The sequence below is a fragment of the Lynx rufus genome, unplaced genomic scaffold (assembly GCF_022079265.1).
Source record: "Lynx rufus isolate CCGP_SWC_20201006 ecotype Redwood Valley unplaced genomic scaffold, mLynRuf1.p SCAF_6, whole genome shotgun sequence".
Classification (NCBI taxonomy): Eukaryota; Metazoa; Chordata; class Mammalia; order Carnivora; family Felidae; genus Lynx; species Lynx rufus.
This window is the reverse complement of record NW_025814878.1, coordinates 117,460,542-117,473,557: the sequence shown is the minus strand read 5'-3', so window position 1 is coordinate 117,473,557 and position 13,016 is coordinate 117,460,542. Positions and strand designations below refer to the sequence as shown.

At 43.4% G+C, this 13,016-nt stretch overlaps 1 non-coding gene across 1 annotated transcript; it reads right to left on the bottom strand.

The window, feature by feature from the left end:
* Nucleotides 1-12,266: 12,266 nt before the first annotated feature.
* LOC124529437 (U6 spliceosomal RNA) lies at nt 12,267-12,373 on the bottom strand. The gene has a single exon (XR_006966336.1). It is a non-coding gene; the product is annotated as a U6 spliceosomal RNA (small nuclear RNA).
* Nucleotides 12,374-13,016: the final 643 nt, after the last annotated feature.

Sequence of the window (13,016 nt, the reverse complement as noted above, 5' to 3'; positions counted from 1 at the left end):
CGTGCAGAAGATAGATTCAAGTTACGTCTGGAGGGAGTTCTCTGCGCCTCTTGGATTTCAATGCCTTTTTCCTTCCCCAGTTCAGGGAAGTTCTCAGCTATAATTTCTTCAAGTACCCCTTCAGCACCTTTCCCTCTCTCTTCCTCCTCTGGGATACCAATTATGCGTATATTATTTCTTTTTAGTGTATCACTTAGTTCTCTAATTTTCCCCTCATACTCCTGGATTTTTTTATCTCTCTTTTTCTCAGCTTCCTCTCTTTCCATAACTTTATCTTCTAGTTCACCTATTCTCTCCTCTACCTCTTCCATCCGAGCCGTGGTGGTTTGCATTTTGTTTTGCATTTCATTTAAAGCGTTTTTCAGCTCCTCGTGACTGTTCCTTAGTCCCTTGATCTCTGTAGCAAGAGATTCTCTGCTGTCCTGTATACTGTTTTCCAGCCCAGCGATTAATTTTATGACTATTATTCTAAATTCACTTTCTGTTATATCATTTAAATACTTTTTGATCAGCTCATTAGCTGTTGTTATTTCCTGGAGATTCTTCTGAGGGGAATTCTTCCGCTTGGTCATTTTGGATAGTCCCTGGTGTGGTGAGGACCTGCAGGGCACTTCCCCTGTGCTGTGGTGTATACCTGGAGTTGTTGGGCGGGGCCGCAGTCAGTCCTGTCTCCCCCCAGCCCACCGCTGGGGCCACAGTCAGACTGGTGTGTGCCTTCTCTTCCCCTCTCCTAGGGGCGGGATTCACTGTGGGGTGGCGTGGCCCGTCTGGGCTACTTGCACACTGCCAGGCTTGTGATGCTGGGGATCTGGCGTATCAGCTGGGGTGGGAAGGCAAGGTGCACGGTGGCAGGGGGGGCAGGCTTAGCTCGCTTCTCCTTAGGTGATCCACTTCAGGAGGGGCCCTGTGGCAGCCGGAGGGAGTCAGATCCGCTGCCCGAGGTTTGGCTCCGCAGAAGCACAGAGTTGGGTGTTTGCGCGGAGCGAGCAATTTCCCTGGCCGGAACCGGTTCCCTTTGGGATTTTGGCTGGGGGATGGGCGGGGGAGATGGCGCTGGCGAGCGCCTTTGTTCCCCGCCAAACTGAGCTCTGTCGTCCGGGGGCTCCGCAGCTCACCCTCCCTTTGTCCTCCAGCCTTCCCGCTTTCCGAGCAGAGCTGTTCACTTATGACCTCCCAGACGCTAAGTCGCGCTTGCTGTCGGAACACAGTCCGTCAGGCCCCTCCGCTTTTGCAAGCCGGGCTCGGGGGTTCTGCTTGGCTGGCGAGCCGCCCCTCCGCCCCGGCTCCCTCCCGCCAGTCCGTGGAGCGCGCACCGCCTCGCCGCCCTTCCTACCCTCTTCCGTGGGCCTCTCGTCTGCACTTGGGTCCGGTGACTCCGTTCTGCTAATCCTCTGGCGGTTTTCTGGGTTATTTAGGCAGGTGTAGGTGGAATCTACGTGATCTGCAGGACGTGCGGTGAGCCCAGCGTCCTCCTACGCCGCCATCTTCCCTCCTTCCCGAAACTACTTTTCAAGTAACATTTCGTTTCACTAAGTTAGAAGTGCTTGAAAACCTATGCGGAACCTGTGGGGACAGTGCCATATACTCAACCCGGTCAAGCTGCACTTTGGGGAACCAACCTATCTTTCACCTAACATCTCGTTTCACCTGAGAACTGTCTGAAAACCTATGCGGGCCCTACAGAGTACGTGTCATACACTCACCTCTGTGAAAAAACACTTTGTGGAAACCATATTTCAACTGACGTCGTTTCACTAGGGTAGAAATGTTTGAAAACCTATGCGGGATCTATGCGGAAAGCGCCATATACCGAAATCTGGGCACTACACTGTGGGGGAAACCGTCTTTCAGTTGTCATCTTGTTTCGCTGAGAAGGGTTGGAAAACCTATGCGCGGCCTAGGCCGAAAGGGACATAGACTCAACTTTGTGAAAGAAACAAAACAAAAGAAAACCAAAGAAAACAACACTGTGGAGACGCAGCGTCTTTCAGCTCACATCTGGTTTCACAAAGTGAAGATAGTGTGAAAACTTACGAATCACTCACAGGGAAAAGGCCACATACTCAACTCTGTGAAACAAAACTGGGGGGAAAACATCTTTCACCTAATATCTGGTCTCACTAAGTGAAATGTGACCACACATGCGGGGCCTAGGCAGAGAGTGCCATAGACTCAACTCTGTTAAACAACACTGGGGTGAAGGAATCTTTAAAAAACATCTGGTTTCTCTAGGTTAGGTGTGTTTGAAACCCCTTATGGGACCATCACGCAAAGTGCCATACACTCCACTCCGAAACAACACTGTGGTAAAACACTCTTTCAACTAACATCTGATTTCACTGGGAACTCTTTGAAAACCGACGAGGGGGGCCTACAGGGCAAATGCCATAGACGCAACTCTAAGAAGCAACAATGGGGGTGGGGAGAAACCATCTTTCAACTAAACGTCTCGTTTTCAGTAGGTTAGAAAGTGCCATATACTCAGTTCTATCACGCTGCACTGTGCGGAAACCATCTTTCAACTAAATGTTGCATCACGGAGTTAGAAATATTTGAAAACCCATGCACGGAACTATGTGGAAAGTGACATATACACGACACTGTGAGAGACTCTTGTGGGCAAACCATCTTTCCACTAACCTCTCGTTTCACCGAATTAGAAGTGTTCGAAAACCTATGCGGGGCCTACTCCGAAAGTGTCATTCTCTTTGAAACGACTCTTGGTAACAACACCGCGGCGAAACAATCTTTCAACTAACATCCGGTTTCACTAATTAGGTGAGTACTGCTTGAAACCTATGCGGGAACTACAGGGTGAGTGCCGTATACTCAACGCGGAGAAACAACACTGAAGGGAAACCATCTTTCAACCAAAATCTCCTTTCACTGTTGCAAGTGTTTGAAAATGTATGCGCGGCCTATGTCCAAAGTGCCACACACTGTGGCCCAACTCTCAAAATGCACTTGGCGGAAACCATCTTTCAACTAACATCTTGTATCGCTGAGTGAGAATTGTTAAAAACCTATGCAGGGAACGATGTGGAAAGTGACATAGAGCCGAGGCTGGGAGACATTACCGTGGACAAACCGTCTTTCAACGAGCCTCTTGTTTCACTAAGATAGAAGCGTTTGAAAACCCATGCAGGGAAGTATGAGGACAAGGACGTAAAACAACAGTGTTGTCGGACCATCTTTCCACTGACACCGTGTTTCACTAAGTGAGAAGTGTTGGAAATCTATCGGGAGTCTAAGCAGAAAGTGCCATCCACTCAACTGTGCGAAAGCACTGTGGGGAAGCCATCCTTCGACTACTATCTTGTTTCATTACCTTGGAAGTTGTTGGACAACCTAGCACAGCCCATGAGGAAAGTTACATGTACTCTATTCTGTCAAGTAGCACTTTGGGGAACCTATCTTTCAACTACCATCTCGTTTCCCTAAGGTAGAAGTGTTTGAAATCCCAGGCGGAGACTTTGCGGATAGTGCCATATCCTCTGTGAAACACGTTGGGGATACAGTCTTGCAAGGAAGATCTCTTGTCGCCGTTAGACGTGGTAGTAACCATATACGGGGTCTGGGCAGAGTGTTATATACTGAACTCTGTGAAACAACATGGTAGGGAAACCATCTTTCAACTGACATGTCCTTTCACTAAGTTAGAGTTGTTTGAAGAGCAATGCAGGGACCAGGCAGAGAGCGTCATATACTGAATTCTGTGAAACGTGTTGTGGGGAAACCCTCTTTCCACTATCTCGTTTCACTAAGAATTGTTTCAGAAACTATGAGAAGCCAATGCCGGACGTGCCATAGCCTCAACTCTGTCAACCAGCACTTTGCAAGCACTAGTGTTTTGAAACTCTCAACGCTCTCCTGCTTTCACCAAGTGAGAACTCTTGGAAAACCTATTCGGGGCCTAGGCCAAAAGAGCCATATACTTAGCCGCGTGGGCCAGCACTTTGCAAAAACAATCTATCAAGTAGCATCTTGTTTCCCTAAGTTAGAAGTCTATGAAAACATACGCGGGGAATGCTGCAGAAAGTGACATATACACGACTCTGTGAGAGAACACTGTGAGCAAACCACCTTTCAACTGCCATCTCTCTTGTTTCACTAAGGATTTGAAGACCTATGTGGGAAGTATGCAGAAAGGTGTGCATATGTGAGAAAACACTGTGGACAAAGCATCTGTCACCTAACATCTGGCTTCAAGTTAAAATAGTTTGACAACCTGTGGATCACCTACAAGGAAAGAGCCATATGCTCAACTTTCGAAACAACACTGAGTAGGAACCACGTTTCATCTAAGATCTGATTTCACTAAATTAGAAAACTTTGACTACACGTGAGGGGCCTAGGCAGATAGTGCGATATACTCCACTCTGTGAAACAGCACTGTTTTGAAACACTCCATGCTCATCTGATTTCACTGAGAACTCTTTGAAAACCCTTTCGGGGCCTATGACAAAAGTGACCTATACTCCACTCTGTGAAAGAACACTGTGGTGAAACTGTCTTTCAACTATCACCTGGTTTCACTGAGAGACTTCTTTTAAAAACCTAGGCGGGGCCTACACACAGTAAGTGCCATATACTCAAGTTCGTGAAAAAGCACCGTGGGGAAGCCATCTTTCAACTGCCATCTCGTTTCACCAAGTTAGAAGGGTTTCAAAAAACTATGAGGGGCCTGTGACGGAACTGCCATATACTCAGCTCTGGCAAACGGCACTTTGCAGAAACTGTCGTTCAACCAACATTTTCTCACTACGTTCGAAGTGTTTGAAAACCTATACGGGGAACGATGTGGAAAGTGGCATGCATTCGACACTGAGAGAATACTGTGGACAAATCGTCTTTCAACTAAAAACTTGTTTCACTAGATAGAAACGTAATAAAACCTAGGCGGGGACCATGTGGAAAGGGCCAGGTAATCAACTCTGCGAAAAAACACCATGGAGAAACAACTTTCAACTCACATCTAGTTTCACAAAGAAGACTTTGAAAACCTATGCATGAACTACTTATGGAAAGTGCCATGGGCGCAACTCTGGAAACAAGGTGGGGAAGGCGTGTTTCCCCTAGAATCTGCTTTCACCGAGTTAGAAACGTTTGAATACACATTCGGGACCAAGGCAGATGGTGCCATACACTCCACTCTGTGAAACAACACTGTGGTGAAACACCCTTTCAACTAACTCCTGATTTCACTTAGTGAGAACTGCTTGAAAATCTACGCAGGACCTACAACGTAAGTGCCATATATACTCTACTCTGTGAAACAACACAGAAGGGAAGCCATCACCCAAAATCTGGCTTCACTAAGTCACAAAGTCGTTGGAACATACACGGGTGGCCTAAGTGGTAGTGCCTTTTACTCAACTCTGGCAAAGACACTCTGTGTGGAAACGATCCTTCAACGAACATCTTGCTTCAGAAGTTAGAAGCGTTTGAAAAACTATGCGGGGCCAATGACGAACGTGCCATAAGCTCAACTCTGAATGGAACAAACACTGCAGAAACTATCTTACAAAAATCATCAGGTTTCACTATGGTAGATGTGGTTCAAACCGTTTATGGGGCCGACCCATAAAATGCCTTATATGCTACTTTGGCAATCTACACGGCGGTGAAAGATTCTTTCAACAAACATCTGAATTCACTGAGAAATGTTTGGAAATTTATGCGGGGCCTAAACGGTAAGTTCCATGGACTCAATCTGTGAAGCAACGTTGTGGGGAAGCCACCTTGCAGCTGACATCTCACTTCACTTAGTTGGAACTCCTTGACAAACTTGCGGGGCTTGTGGCGAAAGTGTCCTATGGTCAACTCTGTGGTGAAAAACTTTCCACTAACCTCAGGTTTCACTAAAGGAGAACCCTTTGAAGACAAGTGCGGCGCCTACAGACCAAGTGCCATATTCTCAACTCTGTGAAACAACTCTGTCGCCAAACCATCTTTACACTGACATCTCGGTTCACTAAATTAGAAATGTTTGAGAAATCTATGCGGGGAACGCTCAGGACAGTGACATACTCGACGCCGTGAGAGAATAATGTGGACAAACCGTCTTTCAAACAACACTGGTGGGGGAACCGTCTTTCAACTAACATCTCGCCCTAAAATTAAAAGTTTTTCAAAACTATGTGGGGCCTATGCCCAAAGTGCAATATACTCAACTCTGTCAAACTGCACTTTGCGGACAGCATCTTTCAACTAATATCTTGCATCACTGAGTTAGAAGTGTTTGAAAATCTATGTGGAGAACAATTAGGAAAGGGACTTATAATTGACACTGTCAGAGTTTACTGTGGAAAAGCCATTTTTCAACTAACATCTTGTTTCACTGTTAGAAGTGTTTGAAAAACACTGCGCAGCTTAGGCAGAAAGCGTGTGTTCTCAACTCTATGAAACAGCACTGTGGGATAAACATCTTTCAGTTAACATCTTGTTTCATAAAGTGAAAATGGTTTCAAATCCTTTGCATGGCTTACGTGGAAAGAGCCATAGACTTAACTCTGTGAACCAACACTGTGGAGAAACAATCCTTCCCTGAGTCAGAAGGGTTGGAATACACATGCGGGGCCTAGAAGGAGAGTGCCATGCGCTCTAGTCTGTGAAACAACACTGGCGAAACTGTCTTTCAAATAACATCTCGGTTCACTCAGAAATGTCTGAAAATGTCTGCGGGGCCTGCGCCGAAAATACCTTCTACAGCCCTTGGCGGAAACGGTCTTTCAAGGAATATCTTTTATGACTAAGGTAGAAAGAAGTGTTTGAAACCTTTGTGGGGATCGATGAGGAAAGGGACACCCTGAGAGAATACACTGCGGAGGATTTTTCAAGTAGCATCTCGTTTGAAAACCTATGCGGGGCCTATGCACGAAGTGCCATACACTCAACTCTGTGAAACCATACGATGGAGAAAGCATTTTTCAACTAACTTGTGGTTTCGCTGAGTGCGTGGCCTATGCGGGTTAAGAAAGTGCCATGTACTGAAATCAGTGGAACAACACTGTGGGGAAACCATCTTTCCACTAACATCCCTAGGTGAGACGTGTATGAAAACCTATGCCCGCCCTATGAGGAAAGTACCACACACTCACCTTTGTGAAAACACACTGTGGGGAAAGCACCTTTCACCTGACATCTGGTTTTACAACGTTAACATAATTTGAAAACCCAAGCATGACCTACATGGAAAGAGCCAAATGCTCAACCCCCTGAAACAAGACTGAAGGGGAGGGGCTCTTTCACCTAAACTTCGTTTCACTGAGTTTGAAGTGTTTGAAGACTCATGCGAGGCCTATGAACATAGTGCAATATACTCACCTCTGTGAAAGAAGCCTGTAGAGAAAGCATCTTTCAACTAAAGTGGGAAGCCTTCCAGAGGTTGAGCTTTGAGTAATTCTGTGTAATCTCCAAACAGGGAAGTGACATGTGACATAAACACAGAAAGATCTAAATTCACTTGAAAGTGTGTCCTTTGTGCTTCCTGCACTTTTTCAAATTCTACTATCGGCTAGAAATGAGGAGTTTGAATATTTTCAAACAGGATTAGAGAATGTCAGAAACATTGAAACTTCAGGATAACACCCTCTGTTGTGTTTTTCTTCATTTATTCTAAACATCTCAGAGGCAAATATTTGTTTTTATTTGATTACTGCTGAACTATAAGCATAAAGACAAAACAAAAGGAAGTATTCTTGGAATACGTGAGTCAGTCACAATAATCATTAAGCTTTTTTTTTCCGTTTTCTTGTTTTTCTTGTGTTTCTTTTAAGCGCTCTTTGGAATAAGTTCAAAATGAGACCTCCAGCTTTGCTTTTCTTATTCAGGATTGCTTTGGTTACTTGGGGTCTTATGTCATTCCATAGGAATTTCAGGGTCGTTTTTTCTGTGAACGATACCGGTGGTATTTTGTTAAGGATTGCCTTAAATGTGTAGATTTCTTTGGGTAGTATAGCCATCTAAACCAAGTTTGTACACCCAAACCATGGGCAGGGAATGTTTTTCCGTTCATTTTTGTCCTCTTTCAGTTCCATGTTATGTTCCCAGAGTACACAAATTATACCTCTTTGGTTACATTGATTTCTATCTTACAAAGTACCATTGGTGCAATTGTCAATGGATTCATTCATTGATTTCTCTTTCTGGGTGGGTGGGGGATGAGCATTGACAGATGGGCGTTGAGGAGGGCACTTTTTATGATGAGCACTGGTTTTTGTGAATAAATGAGGGATCACTGAATTGTACTCCAGAAACTAATATTGCACTGTATGTTAACTAACGAAAATTTAAATAAAATTTTGGGAAAAAATAGGAAAAAAAATGAGTAGATGATTTGGTCTTGCTACTTTTGCACCTCCACTGTGAGCCTTCTATCCGAACTCAGACAGTTTATCTGGGAGCTTTGTTCACACACACAGTTTTGTTTTGGTGCTGCGCTTTATAGACGTCAAAGTAAGAAATATGCCAAAATGGGATATTTGTGGATAAAGTGTTTTCCAGGAAAAATAAAACATTTTAATTACTTGATCAGTTTAAAACACTATATCTCGATGTTGAGGTTGCATTTTATCTAAATTTATATAATAATTAAAGGAAAGTTTATTCAAGACCAATTAATTTTTATGGAAAGAACTTGAGGTTTTATCCATAGCATAATGTGTGAAGTATGGATTCTGATTTTTTTAGATGTTGACAAAGGAAATCATATACTAAGATGTTAGAGCAGGGAGATCACTTGTATGTGATGGTGGGCAATCCATAATCTGTTATAGACTAGCCACGTCCAGGTTTCATTTGTATGAGAAAGAAACACATCTCTTTCATGTTTCTTCCTCAGGTATCTAATACAGGGGCACAACTATAACTGTAAGCAAAGCAAGAACTTTATCTTTGGCGAATTATTTGCCTTTGGAAATGATCTATGTCCTTCTGAATAACAGATCTCTGCATGCCTAGCAGCAGGGGCAGGTGTGGAAGTATTCTGGTGTGGAAGGTGTGGAGGTATTCAGAGATATAGTGTTTCTGCCTGAATGATATCCACGCCCTCTCTACTGGGAAAAGTAGGCGCTAGTGGGGTGGGGTGGGTGCTGAAGACCTACTTCTTGAGCAGAGTCTTGGCTGCATTAGCCTACGTCATAAAACAAGGGAGCACACTCATACACTCCTGGGTCAGTGATGTCCTGCGTACCTGGTAGAGGACAAAGACCTGCTATATCTTCACTGGCTCCACACATTTGCCTACATTATGCCGGCTTTTACAGTTGTATACAGTACACCAGAATTCTTAGTATACAGGCGTGGCTGAGCACTCCCTACCAGACACCCCATCCACTGTTAATGGAGCCTGACATCACATCCTCTGGAGAAATGGCTTTTGTAGTTACGTGTCTAAGCTCTCAAGGTACAATGGGGTGAATGATCTCATCAAGAGATTAAGACTGTCCCAGATCACAGGAGGTGGGAGGAGTCCAGAAGAGAAGGCTGGAATCTGCCGTTTTAGGCCATGGCTGAAACCCCTGCCATCACTCTTGCTTTAGAAAGGAGATGCTGTCATATTCTGGGAGGAATCATGCCAGCACTTGCTGTCCATGTGGAGTCATGCTGCTATGCAAATCCTCACATGCGCACTGGCACACACAAACAGAAAGATGTGTTGAAGAAAAAGTGGACACTTGGGGAAGTGACGAGACAGAAAGAAGAAAGCGGTTAAAGACAGCTCTGTCATGGGGCAGCAGCGTCAATTTTTAGAGGTGCATGCACAGAGTTCTTTCCTTTTTTTGCTTTTACTTATATATATATTTTTTCAATATACGAAATTTATTGTCAAATTGGTTTCCATACAACACCCAAGTGCTCATCCCAAAAAAATGCCCCCCTCAATACCCATCACCCACCCTCCCCTCCCTCCCACCCCCCATCAACCCTCAGTTTGTTCTCAGTTTTTAAGAGTCTCTTATGCTTTGGCTCTCTCTCACCCTAACCTTTTTTTTTTCCTTCCCCTCCCCCATGGGTTTCTGTTAAGTTTCTCAGGGGCCACATAAGACTGAAAACATAGGGTATCGGTCTTTCTCAGTATGGCTTATTTCACTCAGCATTACACTCTCCAGTTCCATCCACATTGCCACAAAGGGCCATATTTCATTCTTTCTCATTGCCATAAGCCACAATTTCTTTATCCATTCATCAGTTGATGGACATTTAGGCTCTTTGCATAATTTGGCTATTGTTGAGAGTGCTGCTATAAACATTGGAGTACACGTGCCCCTAAGCATCAGTACTCCTGTATCCCTTGGGTAGATTCCTAGCAGTGCTACGGCTGGGTCATAGGGTAGATCTATTTTTAATTTTTTGAGGAGCAGCCACACTGTTTTCCAGAGTGGCTGCACCAATTTTATTCCCACCAACAGTGCAAGAGGGTTCCCGCTTCTCCACATCCTCGCCAGCATCTATAGTCTCCTGATTTGTTCATTTTGGCCACCCTGACTGGCATGAGGTGATATCTGAGTGTGGGTTTGATTTGTATTTCCCTGATGAGGAGCGACGTTGAGCATCTTTTCCTGTGCCTGTTGGCCATCCGGATGTCTTCTTTAGAGAAGTGTCTATTCATGTCTTCTGCCCATGTCTTCACTGGGTTATTTGATTTTCGAGTGTGGAGTTTGGTGAGCTCTTTAGAGATTTTGGATACTAGCCCTTTGTCCGATATGTCATTTGCAAACATCTTTTCCCATTCCGTTGGTTGCTTTTTAGTTTTGTTGGTTTTTTCCTTTGTTGTGCTGAAGCTTTTTATCTTCATGAAGTCCCGGTAGTTCATTTTTGCTTTTAATCCCCTTGCCTTTGGGGATGTGTCGAGTAAGAAATTGCTATGACTGAGGTCAGAGAGGTCTTTTCCTGCTTTCTCCTCTAGCGTTTTGATGGTTTCCTGTCTCACATTCAGGTCCTTTATCCATTTTGAGTTTGTTTTTGTGAATGGTGTGAGAAAGTGGCCTAGTTTCAACCTTCTGCATGTTGTTGTCCAAGTTCTCCCAGCACCATTTGTTAGAGAGATTTTCCCATTGGATGTCCTTTCCTGCTTTGTCAAAGATGAGTTGGCCATACGTTTGTCGGTCTAGTTCTGGGGTTTCTATTCTATTCCATTGGTCTATGTGTCTGTTTTTGTGCCAATACCATGCTGTCTTGATGATGACAGCTTTGTAGTAGAGGCTGGGAATGTGATGCTTCCTGCTTTGGTCTTCTTCTTCTAAATTACTTTGTCTATTCGGGGCCTTTTGTGGTTCCATATGAATTTTAGGATTGTTTGTTCTAGCTTCGAGAAGAATGCTGGTGCAATTTTGATTGGGATTGCATTGAATGTGTAGATAGCGTTGGGTAGTACTGACATTTTGACAATATTCTTCCAATCCGTGAGAATGGAGTGTTTTTCCATTTCATTATATTTTCTTCAATTTCCTTCATAAGCTTTCTATAGTTTTCAGCATACAGCTCTTGTACATCTTTGGTTAGATTTATCCGTAGGTATTTTATGCTTCTTGGTGCAATTGTGAATGGGATCAGTTTATTGTCTTTCTGTTGCTTCATTATTAGTGTATAAGAACACAATTGATTTCTGTACATCGATTTTGTATCCTGCAACTTTGCTTAATTCACGTATCAGTTCTAGCAGAAGTTTGGTGGAGTCTATCGGATTCTCCATGTATAATATCATGTCATCTGCAAAACGTCAAAGCTTGATTTCATCTTTGCCAATTTTGATGCCTTTGATTTCCTTTTGTTGTCTGAATGCTGATGCTAGAACTTCCAACACTATGTTAAACTACAGCGGTGAGAGTGGACATCCCTGTCGTGTTCCTGATCTCACGGAGAAACCTCTCAGTTTTTCCCCATTGAGGGTGATGTTAGCTGGGGTTTTCATAAATGGCTTTAGTATATTGTGTCCCTTCTATCCTTTCTTGAGGGTTTTTATTAAGAAAGGATGCTGAATTTTGTCAAATGCCTTTTCTGCATCGATTGACCGGATCATATGGATCTTATCTTTTATTACTGTGATGTATCACGTTGACAGATTGGTGAATGTTGAACCAACCCTGCATCCCAGGAATGAATCCCACTTGATCATGGTGAATATTTTTTTTTAACACAAAATATCTTTCCATTTTTTTGTGGATTCTTTAATTTCTTTGATTGTCTTATAGTTTTTCTTTATTTTTTTATTTGTTTATTTTTATTATTTTTTTCTCATGCCAGTGCTTTATTTATTCATTTTTAAAAATATGGAACGCTTCACGAATTTGCCTGTCATCTGTGCGCAGGGGCCATGCAAATTTTCTCTGTATTTTTCCAATTTTAGTATATGTGCTGCCGAAGCGAGCACTGAATAATTCTTTTTATATGCTGTTGAATTCAATTGGCTAGTATTTTCTTGTGAATTTTTGCATCCATATTCATCAGGGATATTGACCTGTAGGTCTCTTTTTAAAATGGGTCTCTGTCTCGTTTAGGAATCAAGGTAATGCTGGCTTCATAGAATGAGACTGGAAGTTTTCCTTCCCTTTCTACTTTTTGGAATAGCTTGAGAAGGATAGGTATCTTCTCTGCTTTAAACGTCTGGTAGGACTCCCCTGGAAAGCCATATCTCTTCTTCTGCTGGGTTTAGGCTGTCTTTGCTGTTCCCCTCTATTTCCTTTAGGTGTGCTGTTAGAATTTGTATTTGGGATTTTTCTTGTTTCTTGAGATGGGCCTGGATTGCAATGTATTTTCCTCTCAGAACTGCCTTTCCTGCATCCCAAAGCGTTTGAATTGTATTTTCATTTTCGTTTCCATATATTTTTTTAATTTCTTCTCTATTTGCCTGGTTGACCCACTCATTCTTTAGTAAGGTGTTCTTTAACCTCCATGCTTTTGGAGGTTTTCCAGACTTTTTCCTGTGGTTGATTTCAAGCTTCATGGCATTGAAGTCTGAAATTATGCATGATATGATCTCAGTTCTTGTATACTTATGAAGGGCTGTTTTGTGA